Source organism: Schistocerca gregaria, chromosome 7 (assembly GCF_023897955.1).
Source record: "Schistocerca gregaria isolate iqSchGreg1 chromosome 7, iqSchGreg1.2, whole genome shotgun sequence".
Lineage (NCBI taxonomy): Eukaryota > Metazoa > Arthropoda > Insecta > Orthoptera > Acrididae > Schistocerca > Schistocerca gregaria.
Window position 1 is genome coordinate 349205933 of NC_064926.1, and position 15475 is coordinate 349221407.

Below are 15475 nucleotides of genomic sequence, written 5' to 3' on the forward strand. Positions count from 1 at the left end.
ATGTCATGTTTTTAAAATAAATGAATCACACATTTGGAAAACTTGTGCATCATAGCATCTGTACTGAGAGTAGCAGAGAACTGAACAAAAGCGAAATATCACAAAGTAAAGAAATATTTTTAATGATTCAAGATACCTGTGTTTACTTCATCGAATTTGAATAAAAAATTATGTATGAAATAAAATACAGTATTCCAGGAATGCTTTCTAACATCTGATATTTTCATTCATCTTATCACATCTTTCTTCAATTCCATTAAAGAAACACCATATATACAATTCTTTGCTCCCAGGCAGATGATAAGCTGAACTAGAATCAATACTGCCATGCTGATAATATGGACAATCACTAAAATTATTTAATTGGATAGATGCTGAGACTATGAGCACAGCAGAAATGCAACCATCCATGCTGAGGTAGACAAATAAAGTGGGTCCAACTGCAATAAATCTATACACTGAGCAGCACAGCTTTGTCATGGATAATGCCAACTCATCATCAAATGTTGCATGTGCTGGTCCTCATTAGTCAGTCACAAAAGTTGCTCATATTTATTGCAGCCCATGGAAGTAACAACTCAACTGCTTTCTGCCACAGTCAACAGGTTTCAAATAATATAGTGAAATAAGTTTGAGCTCAAAGTTGCACGACAGTTAAACTAAGGCCCCGCCATGAGGTTTCAAGCATAAAAGCACCTTCCCCTACATCAAAACATGCCAAAAACCACTGTCTACAATCTGTCTTGTGTTTGTAAACTCTCATCACCAGTTTTGTAAAGGCCTCGGCTGTGGAGGCCGAGTTTGTGAAATAGCTTCTGTTGTAGTACATCACTAACACAATTTCTCCCTGCCACTATTACACAGCTGTGCCCCAGGGGCAGGTAACACGATAGGAGAACAGAGGTTCTACAACCCTCCAACAAATTAATAACAAAGTCACACAAATGAGTTAAAAGGTTTACTTATCTTTGCGACTTGCTGAATGATTAAGTCTACAACACTGCTTGTAATATAACATAAAAAAGGCCCTCAATGGCTAATTGCAAATAATCATAGGTCATTCCATTTATGAAATTTGTAACGAGTGTCTGGTCACTTAGGAGTTCACTAAACGACGTTCCCTATCTAAGACAGCCTTGGATGATGATCTATAACCAAGTGAGCGCGAATTGCTTTTCTATCTTCTGAGTAGGCTTCTCTCCATCGTCATACCGTCATTGGCGAATTGTGCTTTGCTGGCAACTGGCCAAGGAGAAGTCGATATCTTCATCCTCAGCGCTGGTAGAACTCTTGCAAGTGGTGAGTCTATGGCACAGGCATCGAGTTATGTGACTCATGGCTCAGCACACTGAATATCCAGCTCTGACAAGGTCCCTAATACTGTCACTGCTGTAGGATTTTTGTTTCCATCACAACAGTTGGTAGTCACACACACACACACACACACACACACACACACACACACAGAGAGAGAGAGAGAGAGAGAGAGAGAGAGAGAGAGAGGCAAACAGATGTCACTTACTGACACGCACGTCAGAATGCATTATGTATGTCACTTTCTGAGCAAGAAACTTGGTGCACGGAAAAAGGCCCTCCTGACTTGCAGTTGCTGTTTTAATAATAATAACAATAATAATTATAGCCCATAATAAGTTGACACTCTTGGTCATTGTGATTTTTTGTACATTTAAAAAAATGATATGTCATACCAATAATGAATATAAACATTAAGAAGCACATTATATACTATTATGTAAACATTTACCACCATTAACATATTGCAGCATATAAAAGCAGAACTGTCAGCAATGGAGCTCAATCTTTGATAGAGTGTAAGCATTCTTCAATTAACAACTGTTTCAATTTGCCTTTACAAAGATTTCCGTGAAGTTGCTTTATACCAGGTGGCAATCTGATATAGAATTGTCTTCCAGCTTCAAGGAGACTGCAATCTGTAGCCCTTTTATTACTAAGTATCCTATGATAATCACATCTCATTTGTGTTTTGTAATTATGAACTATTCATTAGGCCTAGTTGATCATTCTCTTTTACAAACTTAATAGTCTTATGGACATACAATGAATACACAGTCAGTAAGTTATAATTTTTAAAGTACCAGGTGATCAAAAAGTCAGTATAAATTTGAAAACTTAATAAACCACGGAATAATTTAGATAGAGAGGTAAAAATCGACAGACATGCTAGGATTGACATGGGTTTTTATTAGAACCAAAAAAAAAGAAACAAAGTTCACAAAATGTCCGACAGATGGCACTGGACAGCAAAACATCAGTGACTGCGCATGACAATCGTGTATAAAAGGAGTTGTAATGAGAGAGAGAACCAGATGCGTCAGCAGTCGCAGCATGTTGATGTTACCTGACAAGGCGCTTTTAGTGAAACTGTTTTATCAGAATGGGGAATGTGCTAGTTCAGTGCTATGATCCTATCACAATAGGAAGGGGATTCCAACAGATAAAGGTCTGTTGACAAATGCAGCTGTGGCGAGAATGATTTCGAAGTTCGAAGCCACGGGTTGTTTAGACGATAAACCCCATAGTGGCCAACCGAGCACAAGGCGTAATGCTGCTGAGACAGTTCAGGAAGAAATGGAGACTGTAGCGGGTTTGTCTATGCACGGGGAAGTCAGTGCTCATGCAGTTGCACGTCGCACCGGCACACATTACTGTTTGGTTGGCACTGATGCTATCCGTACAAAATCCATCGGTATCATGAACTGTTACCTGGCGATTTAATGTTGTGGACCGACAAAGCTCATTTCACACTCTGAGGGTCTGTCAACTCCCACAACTGCAGAATTTGGGCTACCAAAAATCCTAGAACTGTTGTGGAAACACCATTGCATGACGAGAAAGTCACGGTGTGGGTTGGATTTACCACATCTACACATTATCGGGCCTTTTTTCTTTGAGGAAACGCATGATTCTGGTTTTGTAACTGCTACCGTGATGGGTGAGAGGTACGCCGATATGTTACAGAATCACATCATCCCCAGCCTGGCTGATAAATACCTGCTGGAACAAACAATGTTTATACAGGATGGTGCTCCACCCCCTATTGCTACACGTGTGAAAGATCTCTTGCGCATGTCGTTTGGTGATGATTGTGTGCTCAGCCGCCTCTTTTGTCATGCTTGGCCTCCCATGTTCCAAGATCTCAGTCCGTGCGATTATTGGCTTTGGGGTTACCTGAAGTCGCAAGTGTGTCGTAATCGAACGACATCTCTAGGGATGCTGGAAGACAGCATTCGACACCAATGCCTCACCATAACTTCGGACATGCTTTACAGTGTTGTTCACAACATTATTCCTCGACTACAGCTATTGTTTAGGAATGATGGTGGACATATTGAGCATTTCCTGTAAAGAACATCATCGTTGCTTTACTATTCTGATCAGATGAAGCGCCACCTGTTGGGCCTTTTTTTTTGAACTTTTGTAATTTTTTGGTTCTAATAAAACCCCATGCCATTCCAAGCATGTGTGTCAATTTGTACCTCTCTATCTACATTATTCCGTGATTTATTCAGTTTTCAAATTTATACTGACTTTTTGTTCACCGGTAGACTTTACAGGACTGGTGTTTGGTTGTATTAGCAGTTATTCTAACTGCACTCTTTTAAAGGGACTCCACAGCTGAGAGATTTTTATGCTGATTTACTGTTAGTATTTTACTTACATTACTATATTTTAGTTTTGAACACTGTCTCCAAGATACAAATGAAAGAAATTTAGTGCTACTCCTCTTACTTGCGTTAAGTTTCTAATTTGAATAATGGTACTGCGGCATTCACAGAACCAAAGGCCTTAGAGAAATCTAGAAAAGTCTCAATGACTGACTGATTCAACCAGTCTGTTTAGCATTTCATGGAAAGTAGTTGCTATTGCTGTTATTGGGGATAGACATTTTTGGAAGCCTTGCCGTGGGTTGTTTAATAGAATGTTTTTACAGAAGAAAGATTCCATTTGATCTAGAATTACTCTTTCAAGCAACTTTCCAAGTGTTGAAGTCAATGAAACTGGCCTCTGTTTATGTCAGTGGTTGCTCCATTCTTATACATTGGCCATATATAATTTTTGAAAGTTCACAAAAGGTTCCCTGGGCAATTTAACTGTTTATTAAATGTGTTATTGGTTTAATTAATTCATTTTTGCATTCCTGAAGTAATGTGAATGATATGTCATCCTAGTTACTAAAAGTTTTTACTTTGAGTTTTTAGATTATTTTCATTACTTTGTATTCTGTTACACTCCATCAGAAATGTGAATTACTCATTTTAACTGAGTTTATTTGTACATTTAGTTCAATACCTTCATTGCATGTTTTACTAAAATGTTGTATGAAGCTCTCCCACACTGTCTTTGGCTCCCTCACCAACATTCCATTTTCTTCTAGTGTGCTATGTTACTGCAACTTCGATTCTCTTTATTTTTGCATTCTTTGTTTCTTACATTCCATTCTTTGTTTATTAACATAACTGTATTCATGTATCAGTTCAGTACAACAGTGTGCTTTTAGAGTCTTCAGTGATTTCTTGTATGATTTTCTGGTATTTTGTACTTTGTTAGGAAGCACTACAATTTTGTATCTCTGAAGAGTACTTACAGGTCTTTCATATTGCAGATTTCTGGTGGAATTTTGATGTTCTTTGTCTAACCTGATTTCCATAGAGTTTTTACTGTTGGACTTGCCTGATTAAAACTGGGGTTAAATATTTCATAGAAATAGCTCCACTTTACAGTAATATATCATCTGTTTTATATAACTTTCATTAGTCTTCGGGTGCAAGGCCCAGCTTAAGTTTATTATGATCAGTCACTATAAAGAACTATTTTGTGGTCTGCATTCATCTCTACAGATAGAGCTCTTTGGTTCGAGAGGCAGTTTTCAGTAGTTCTTATTATTAATTCTTCCCTTTTTAAATTTGTAACAATATAGTCAATGCAAGACTGTGAATCAGGCGTTATTCTGGTTTGTAATAAATTTATATGGATAAGGTAATAGCAACGTAACAAGTCAGAGTACTTAATACTATTTATATTATAGCATAAAAAGTCTATGTACACAGCCTCTTACTACTATAATGTTTTTTGTTTGGTGTTAGTTTGTCCAGAAGTTGTTCTAAATGGCAGAAAAATTCATCTACGTCATTATTTGGTGGTATATGATGGCCAAAAATTATTGAGCTTTTGTTGCCTAGCTTTATTTTTACTGCTGGTGATTCAAAGGCCATCTCCACAGCAAGTTCATCAATCCAATCAATGTTTACACAATGAATGTTATTCCTAACATAGATGCCTACCTTGTGTATTTTTCTACAATATGCACTCGCAATTTTGTAATTATTTACCTTAAAACTACCAATCTCTTTGATGTTGCATCTGACTTAATACACAGTATATGCGTGTGTTCTACTTTATCCTAGGATTCAACCTGTTCTATAAGGGGTGATTAAAAACTTTATGTTTGAGGGTGTTGCTGCAGCATATACGCACTACAGCTAGACTTTCGATAATAATCCCAACATGTGGTAATGAATAGGTCCTGGATTTTAATGACAAATCATATTTTTTACCTAATTTTGGGGTGAATTTTGCAACAATTTATAACAAATCCAGGTACTGCAGATAAATGTAATTTTATTGTGCATATTTACATCTGCTCTGTGGTCCTGATCTCTCCCCATGTAATTACCACATCTTTGGTACCTTAGAAAAGTTCTTGAAGGGCTGATGATTCCTATAGGATGAGGGTGTGCAGCAGGCAGTTATGGAGTTCTTCAAACAGCAGGACACGGTGTTTTACCAAACACGTATCTTCAACCTGGACTATTGGTAGGAATGATGGCCTCAATGCTCATGGCGATTCTGCCTGACTGGTGTACAGATTATGAACCGTACAGCTTTCGAACGGAATCTTTTTGAATGCCCCTTAAATATTATTAGTGATGTACTGGACATTCTGGAACATTACTTTACATTTTTCGTCTTTTTTGGTGTTGTCAGTGGGTGTTTTACCTTCTTTTGTGCAAACTGAAGGCTCATTTACAACTAATACAGGAATTTCAAGTTCACTAGCAAATATTCTATTTTAATTTGATCTTTTCTTAATCCATTTGCTTAGTTTTTCACACACAAAAATGCTTACCCTCATAATGCAAATGTAATACATATTCAGTGTGCATGCTTTTATCTGAATGTCTTTATACCTAGAACCGAAATTTTTTTATGTCTTGAGTATAATAATAAGAAGCCACAAACTGGAACTCTTTGCACAAATGTTTTCGGAACAAAAATGGATTTTGGTCGACCTTCAAGAAATCACTGCTAACAGAAACTTTAGGAAAGTCTGCAAATCATTTTATACAGTCTTTTTTTAAGGTGACCGAATATCAAAAGCTGAACAAAATGACTGACTGATTGATTAATTGAGGGGGAGGGGGTTATGGAACTGAACAGCAAGGTCATCAGTCCCACAATTCCTAAGTTACTTGTGGAAGAAAGGAGACCTGCTAAAAGTGGACAGATCCAGTCAGAGGGGTCAAACTATAAAATGAGGAAGTTCAAACACATACAGTAGAAGGATAAAAAGGGTAAACCACATCTAAAAACTGGAAAAACATAAGAATAAAAGAGCGGTCTTTGTACAGGGGAGTGGTCACGGGTCCCAGACTGGGAAACCAGGAAGAGATGCCCTAACCACAATACTCTGCCCCAGCCCCAGGAGTAAAGCAACACCTTATATCTGAAAATAAAAACAACTTTCACGGAGGAAACTGAAGACCAGTTAATAACCCATGATTCATCTACTAATGTTAAAGACAAGGAACCTGGAAGATTATACTTAGTACAAAGGGCCAAAAGAAGAGGACATTGCACCAATATATGGGCTATCTTCAGTCTGACTCCACATCCACATTGTGGGGGAGGCTCATTATGCAAGAGAAGATAATGGGTGGGCCTGGTACAACCAACATTTAGATGGCATAAGACAGTGGACTCCTTCTGAGAGGAGTAGAAGGAAGAGTGCCAAATGGCAGTAGTCTCGATTGTGCAGAGTTTATTACTGAGAGCAGTGGCATACCAGATGTCACTCCACTTTTGAAAAAAAGAGAGATTTGATGTAGAACAGCACATCTGCAGCTGGAACCATGAAAGGGAATGGAGTAATAAGTATCTGCTTGTCCAGCCAAATGGTCAACCAGTTCATTCCCTGGGATGCTCACATGACCTGGGACCCAGAGAAAGACAACTGAGCAGGCAGCACGGCCAAGGGCAGAGAGGTAATCATAGATAGCAGAGACCAAGAGCTGATGAGAATAGCATCTGTCTATAGCCTGCCAGTTGCTCATCGAGACGGTTTGTATTACAACACTGTGGAGGGAGGCCTGAGTAACAAAATGGAGAACCCTGTTAATGGCCAGTAGCTCTCCTGTGAACACATTACATGATCCCGGTAATAAATGGTCTTCTAAACCAGTAGGACACATGAAAGCACATCCCTCCTTATCTGTTGTCTTAGAACCATCAGTGAAGAAGATGGTAGCACCCTGGAAATCTGCAAGGATGGGACTTACAAGACACTGGACGACCACAGGGGTGACAGAGGCCTTAGGTCCCTGGAATACGTCAGTCCTAATCTGTGGTCTAGGCACCATACAAGTGGGAGTGCAGGAAGAAATATGCGGGGCACATTCTTTGGGATTGGAATTATAATATTCTTCTTGAAGTCTGAGGGTATTTCGTCTGTTTCATATATCTTGCTCACCAGATAGTAAGAGTTTTGTCAGGACTGGCTCTCCCAAGGCCGTCAGTAGTTCTAATGGAATGCTGTCTACTCCTGGGGCCTTGTTTCGACTTGGTCTTTCAGTGATCTGTCAAACTCTTCAGGCAGTATCATATCTCCTATTTCATCTTCATCTACATGCTCTTCCAATTCCATAATGTTGTCTTCAAGTACACTGCCATTGTATAGACCCTCTATATACTCCTTATACCATTCTGTTTTCCCTTTATTGCTTAGAACTGGGTTTCCATCTGAGCTATTGATATTCATATAAGTGGTTCTTTTTCTCCGAAGGTCTCTTTAATTTTCCTGTAGGCAGTATCTATCTTACCCCTAGTGAGATAAGCCTCTAAATCCTTACATTTGTCCCCTAGCCATCCCTGCTTAGCCATTTTGCACTTCTTGTCAATCTCATTTTTGAAACGTCTCTATTCCTGTTTGCCTGCTTCATTTACTGCATTTTTATATTTTCTCCTTTCGTCAATTAAGTTCAATATTTCTTCTGTTATCCAAGGAGTTCTACTAGCCCTCGTCTTTTTGCCTACTTGATCCTCTGCTGCCTTCACTACTTCATCCCTCAAAGCTACCCATTCTTCTTCTACTGTACTTTTTTCCCCCATTCCTGTCAATTGTTCCCTTATGCTCTCGCTGAAACTCTGTACAACCTCTGGTTCTTTCAGTTTATCCAGGTCCCATCTCCTTAAATTCCCACCTTTTTGCAGTTTCTTCAGTTTTAATCTACAGTTCATAACCAGATTGTGGTCAGAGTCCACATCTGCCCCTGGAAATATCTTACAATTTAAAACCTGGTTCCTAAATCTCTGTCTTACCATTATATAATCTATCTGATACCTTTTAGTATCTCCAGGGTTCTTCCATGTACACAACCTTCTTTCATGATTCTTGAACCAAGTGTTAGCTATGATTAAGTTATGCTCTGTGCAAAACTCTACCAGGCGGCATCCTCTTTCATTTCTTAGCCCCAATCCATATTCATCTACTATGTTTCCTTCTCTCCCTTTTCCTACTATCGAATTCCAGTCACCCATGACTATTAAATTTTCGTCTCCCTTCACTACCTGAATAATTTCTTTTATCTCATCATACATTTCTTCAATTTCTTCATCATCTGCAGAGCTAGTTGGCACATAAACTTTTACTACTGTCGTAGGCGTGGGCTTCGTGTCTATCTTGGCCACAATAATGCGTTCACTATGCTGTTTGTTGTAGCTTACCCGCACTCCTATTTTTTTTATTCACTATTAAACCTACTCCTGCATTACCCTTATTTGATCTTGTGTTTATAACGCTGTATTCACCTGGCCAAAAGTCTTGTTCCTCCTGCCACTGAACTTCACTAATTCTCACTATATCTAACTTTAACCTATCCATTTCCCTCTTTAAATTTTCTAATCTACCTGCCCAGTTAAGGGATCTGACATTCCACGCTCCGATCCGTAGAACGCCAGTCCCCCCCCCCCCCCCCCCCCCCCCCCCCGATAACGATGCCCTCTTGAGTAGTCCCCGCCCGGAGATCCGAATGGGGGACTATTTTACCTCCGGAATATTTTACCCAAGAGGATGCCGTCATCATTTATCCATACAGTAAAGCTACATGCCCTCAGGAAAAATTACGGTCATAGTTTCCCCTTCCTTTCAGCCATTCACAGTACCAGCACAGCAAGGCCGTTTTGGTTAATGTTGCAAGGCCAGGTCAGTCAATCATCCAGACTGTAGTCCCTGCAACTACTGGAAAGGCTGCTGTCCCTCTTCAGGAACCACACGTTTGTCTGGCCTCTCAACAGATACCCCTCTGTTGTGGTTGCATCTATGGGACGGCCATCTGTATCGCTGAGGCACGCAAGCCTCCCCACCAACGACAATGTCCATGGTTCGTGGGGAAGGTGTATTAAGGTAGACAGTTCAATGTAAGGAAGAGGCCTAACTGGAGGGAGGTAGACATTGCAAACAGTGATTGTTGGGGTCGTTTGCACTCTGACTACTATTGCTTCCAGGTTGGTATGAAGTCACTAATGAAATCGGTGCCAGCTAAAGTGCAGACCCCTCCTGATGCTATTCCGGGGCCGGCATGGTTCCAACAGAACACACTGATAACCACAAAACATTGAAGAGCAACATAGAACCCAAAATAAAAGGAAACAAGGTGTCATATTTCCAGTAGGTAATGATAACATCCACTGGATCATCATGTGGCAAGGGTCCAGGCTGGACATAAAGAAGCCATGGGGAGGTCATGTGACATGGTCAGTGGTCATCACTAACAAGGACACAGTGACACATCAGACTCAGGTTGCGAGAGGAGATATGGCACCTCCAGGGGCACCGGAGTGGCCTTGTGCTGGGACCTGTGTTTCTTCTTCTTCTTCTCTTTCATAGGTGGAGGAAGGCAGGGCACAGAGGAAGAGTAAGCTTCTGCAAGGTTTGGAACCGAAAGAGAGCGGGTAACCTTGCAGCATGCAGATGATGAGTCTCGTGGCCGATTTGTGGTAACAGGCTTTCGGCTTAAGGGACACCGGGGAGAGTTGTCCTCGCTGGGAGCCCCATCACCAATAGGTGCTGAAGAAGGGGGCACTTCTTCGTCCGGGGAGGGGGAGCAGCAGCCGGAGCGGAGGGCATGGGAACTGCAGGGGATGGAGAGGGGAGATGAGGATTGGACTGTGGTAAGGAAGAGGCAGGAAGGGGAAAGGATGTAACAGAGTGTTGCGGCCACATGTAGTAAGCGTTGCTTCACACAGTGGAGAATGGCAAAATAGAGGCACGCTGGCGACCAAGACGTTGCGAAGTAAGTGGCACAGATAGCCTTGCCGACAGCAGCAGTCAACCAACAAGCTGATGCAAGGATGCACACAGACTGAGTGCTGAGCGAAGCCTGGAGAGTGCTGAGTAAGGGGAAGTGAGGCCAGCACGCTAAGTTACGCTGCAATATACTGCGGGAGCAATAACAAAAAGCTACCACCAAGGGTAAAAAAAGTCCTACTGCCAGATATAAATAGTGGAGAGAAGGCAGCAACAGCCATTAGCCATTAGGAAGCAGTTTGGATCTGACGTGGTCGGTGTCCGAATGTTCAATCTTCGTAGGTGACGATTCCGGAAGTCTGTTCCAGCTCGCAGGAGTCATCCGTTCACCGCCAGATGACAACTTCAGCTCTGAGGGTCGACCTGAGTTCGGTTGGCACCACGGCTGACTAACTACAGCAAGAACTTCCAGCAGGACTGGCCACAGCACGGTCTTGGTCACAGACACAGCCGGAGACTGACGCCCGGACTTCACGGCAACCCGGTCCCACGGCGCATGGTCCGTCCATGACAGGACCTTGCGGACATTGCGACTGACCACTTCCCAGCTGCCGGTGCAGCAGGTACTGGCAGTTGACCTCACAATGACGAGTTCATCTCAACCACAGTGGCACGCATTGCACACATTGTAGGAGAATCTACACAGCAGCAGCCAGGCGGAGGGATCTGCACGGCTGGGCAGCGATGACGAGGGAGAAATTGTAAAGAAAGTTCAATAAATAATTGTAAAACTCCACGCCATCTCAGTCTTTGGCGCAGCCACTGTGTCTGCTGCTAACAAGCAGTGAGAAGGCGTAACAAGTGGTGTCAGGTGAACCCATGCCACGACTCTGACTAGCACCGTGCGGAGCAACCGAGAAACACACCAAATAGGATGAGTCCAGCAACTGCCTTCTCTCTATGTTTACTGTGTAGCTAGACATGTCAAGGGTAACGTTAAGGGATGTGAGAGAGTCATTTGAAAGGCCTAGCAAACCCTGTAGACTTATCGCAGTTTCGTGGGAATGATAGTCACGTTAACTTAGTACCATCTAAATGTGTAGTGTGTGGATTAACAAGTCACGTTGCCCCTTGAGATAAATTTGTAACTGGCACTTGTGATGTATGTGGCTTCTAGGGTCATGTAACGGGGCAATGTGGTAAGTCTAGGTGGCTTGTCATTAGACGTGCTAGGAATTAACTTGCTTCTGGGTAATACAATTTTATTTTTGTGAGGTGAGGTACACAACAAGGAAAATACCAGAGACATGTGCAACCGGGACAAGTGACGCTGTAGTCGCATTGACAGAGCAAGTTAATAAACTGATTGAAGAAAATAAGTTGCAAAAGCAGCACATGCAGAGGATGGAGCAACAATTGCAAAATACTCAATCAGGCTCGGGAAGCGATAGTCTAGAATGCAAGGGTACTGTCTTTTCTGGTGTGGCAGGTTGTTCAGTGGCTAATTTGATAACTTCCTTCTCAGCGGCTAATTTGATGCCTTCCTTCTCAGGTAAAACATCAGAGGATGTGAATGTTTTCATTGGTGATGTACATAGTACGGCTAGACTGTGAGGCTGGTCGGATGAAATGTGTTTGCAAATGGCGAGGTTACGGTTAGTAGGTTATGCAAAGACTTATGTGGCATACCACAAAGGGTTAAAGGATGCTACTACGTTCACAGAGTTGGCTGAGGGATTATTGCAAAGGTTTAGGAAACAAAACAGTGGCAGATTTTTTTAGAGAAAATTGGGGAGGATGATGCAAAAAACGGGTGCAACGGTAGAAGAATTTTCAGACAGAATTAGGAGAATGAATGCGCACATGTATGAGTTAACTCAAAATGTGAGTGCGAATGAAGTTCTACTGAAAGAAGCAGAGAATAGAGCTTTAGACGCATTTTTGCAAGGGATCTTGCTGGATTTTTCACGCCGGATACAGATGGAAAATCCAAGTAACTTTGCAGCAGCATTGCGCGTAGCTACACATTTGCAGGAAGTGGATAGCACCACTATAAGTCGCAATGACAAGAAAACTTTTTCATCTTCCAAAGAGTGTTACCATTGTGGGAAGCAAGACCATTTTAAGGGGCTATGTCGGGAACCGCAGTGTTTCAATTGTCAGAAAATAGGGCATAAGGAACAGCAGTGTAAAGCCAAAAAACGGGTTAATGATACAGCAGATAAAAAACTGTTAAACGAAAAAGGGAGGGTACCTGCCATTGGGAGGCATTCCCAGTAAAAAAAAGTATTCAGAGAGTGCATGAAGACGCGGATTGTAGTTTGATGGTTTGGATAAAAGATAAGTGGCGAAGAGTTTCAGTGGATACTGGACTGCATGTATCAGTTGTCAGTGTGGACCTCATGGGCAAGATACAGATTGCACGCAGTAGGTGATAAAAAATTAGATGCACTAGGGACAGCACAGCTCAAGTTTAAGATAGAGAACGTGTGGTTCTGGGAGCAAATGGAGCTGTTGTCAACTGTGGGAAAGGGATTTTCAGCCATACTTGGGTTGGACTTTCTGATTAAACATCACGCCAAAACTGACCTTTTGAAACATACGCTGGAACTTGATGGGAACTTGTTCTCAATGGGTACAGCCATTGCAAATATTTCAGAGTCGCAAGGTGCACCAATATCTAAGGTGATACCAACTAAACTGTGTATAAGTGCATTAAAGGTGATTTCGTGTGACAAAAGTACGAACAGGTACAGGGAAGTTGATCAGGGTACCGGTGGGTGTCGATGTGCTGCAGCAGGGGTTATTCTTGGTAGAGCCACTACTGAGTAATGAGGTTTTAGACGAAAAGCATTGCTATGTTCGTAGGAGTGTATCACGGGTAACGGACATAAACGGGCAGTTTATGGTTCCGCCGAGTTCAGATAACTTCGGGAGGGATGATGCCGATCTGCCGAAGGGATTAGTAATAGCCACAGTAGAGTTAATGGATGATGAGGATATCAATAGTTCGAGGCTAGACTATGATGTAAAGCAAACCGTCAGCATGTCTGCACTTCGTGACAAGGTAAATCGTTTGAGAGGAAATGATCGTTCAGGTATGGAAGCATTATTACTAAAGTATAAAGCATTGTTTGAAGCACAGAGCACGTTACCTGCTACACCAATAACATAGCATTGTATTCCGACAGGGATAAGCCATACAGACTACCGAAACAATTACAACCCGTAGTAGAGCAATTAATAGAACAACAACAGGAAGATGTGATAATCCAACACAGTAATAGTCCTTGGTCTAGTAGTGTGGTCCTAGTTCCGAAGAAGACACCGGGACGGGTCGAAAAAATTTCGCTTTTGTTGCGATTACAGACATTTGAATGAACGGACAGTGGTGAATGTATATCCGATTCCGAATATCACAGAAACATTAGACAACCTAGGGCAGTGTAAATTTTTCTCCACTGTGGATTTGCGAAGCAGTTATCACCAGATTGAAGTATGTCTGGAGGACAGGCCAAAAACAGCATTTACGACGCACTGTGGTCACTTTGAGTATAAAAGACTGCCGTTTGGACTAAAAAACGCTCCAGCAACATTTCAGAGGTTGTTGGATGGAGTCCTTTGTGGGTTGAAACTAAAAAAAATGCATGGTATATCTGGATGACATTATAGTTTTTTCAAGAGATAGAGCAGCATGTGGAATGGTTAGAGGAGGTGTTTAAAAGATTAGATGCAGCACGACTAACATTAAGTTTGGACAAATGCCATTTTACGCAAGCACAAGTAAATTATCTTGGGCATGTTATCAGTCAAGACGGGGTGTGGACAGATCCTCGTCTCACTTCTGCAGTACGAGATTTTCCAGTTCCGCAAACGGTTAAACAACTGCAATCGTATATTGGTCTTGCAAGCTATTATCGAAAATTTGTACAGGGGTTCACAGAAACAGCGAGGCCATTTACTAAATTGCTAAGAAAAGGTGTTACCTTCCAGTGAATGTCAGAGTGCGAGAAAACATTTCAAGAGATGAAACGGATACTGACATCAGATCCAGTTTTGAAGTTTCCAGACTTTTTGAAGGAGTTTTACTACAATGTGATGCATCTAATCACCCTCTTGGGGTTGTCCTGGGACGAGAAATTGATGGCAAAGAACATCCGATTATGTTCGCGTCTCGTCAACTTAACAAGGTGGAACAAAATTACTACACGACGGAGGAGGAATTGTTAGCGGTAATATATGGGATTTTGTACTTTCGATGTTATCTGTACGATAGAAGGTTTAAGGTTGTGACAGATCATTCAGCTCTGAAATGGTTATTAGGTCTGAAAGACCCAGCGAGTAGGCTAGTACGATGGGCGCTGAAACTCAGTGAGCTCGATTATGAGGTAACATACAAGCCAGGTATTACAAGTAACAGGGGTGACTGAAGATGAGTGGAAAAGGGCACAAGCCATGGATAGGACTGCCAATTGTTCAGAAAGCAACCGCAGTTCCTAGTAAAGGACGGGTTACTGTGCAGGTCGACGAAATGCGACCCTCGCGTCGTCGTACCAGCAGCTTTAAGATCTGAAGTTTTGCAACAGGCGCATGACATTTTCTTTCAGGATATGGCAGGAGAAGAGCTACGGATAGGCGGATAGTGGAGAAGTTTTGGCGGAGGACACGACGTCAAGACGTGGGCGAGTACGTCAGGAATTGTGTGCCATGTGCACAGCGTGCGGACTTGAGCCATCAAAAGATTCAGCTTCAAAGATTACTAGAGGCAGACAAACCATTCCAACAAATCGGAATTGATCTATTAGGCCCATTTAATACGAGTGCATCAGGGAATAAGTATGTGTTAACAGTTATTGATGACTTTTCTAGGTATTTAGTCATGGTCGCATTACCAGATCAGAAAGCAAGTAC

At 41.8% G+C, this 15475-nt stretch overlaps 1 protein-coding gene across 1 annotated transcript in view; it reads right to left on the reverse strand.

Moving 5' to 3' along the window:
• LOC126281208 (NAD-dependent protein deacetylase Sirt6) overlaps nucleotides 1–15475 on the reverse strand; it is a 74641-nt gene that overhangs the window by 43013 nt on the left and 16153 nt on the right. The window lies entirely within an intron of this gene.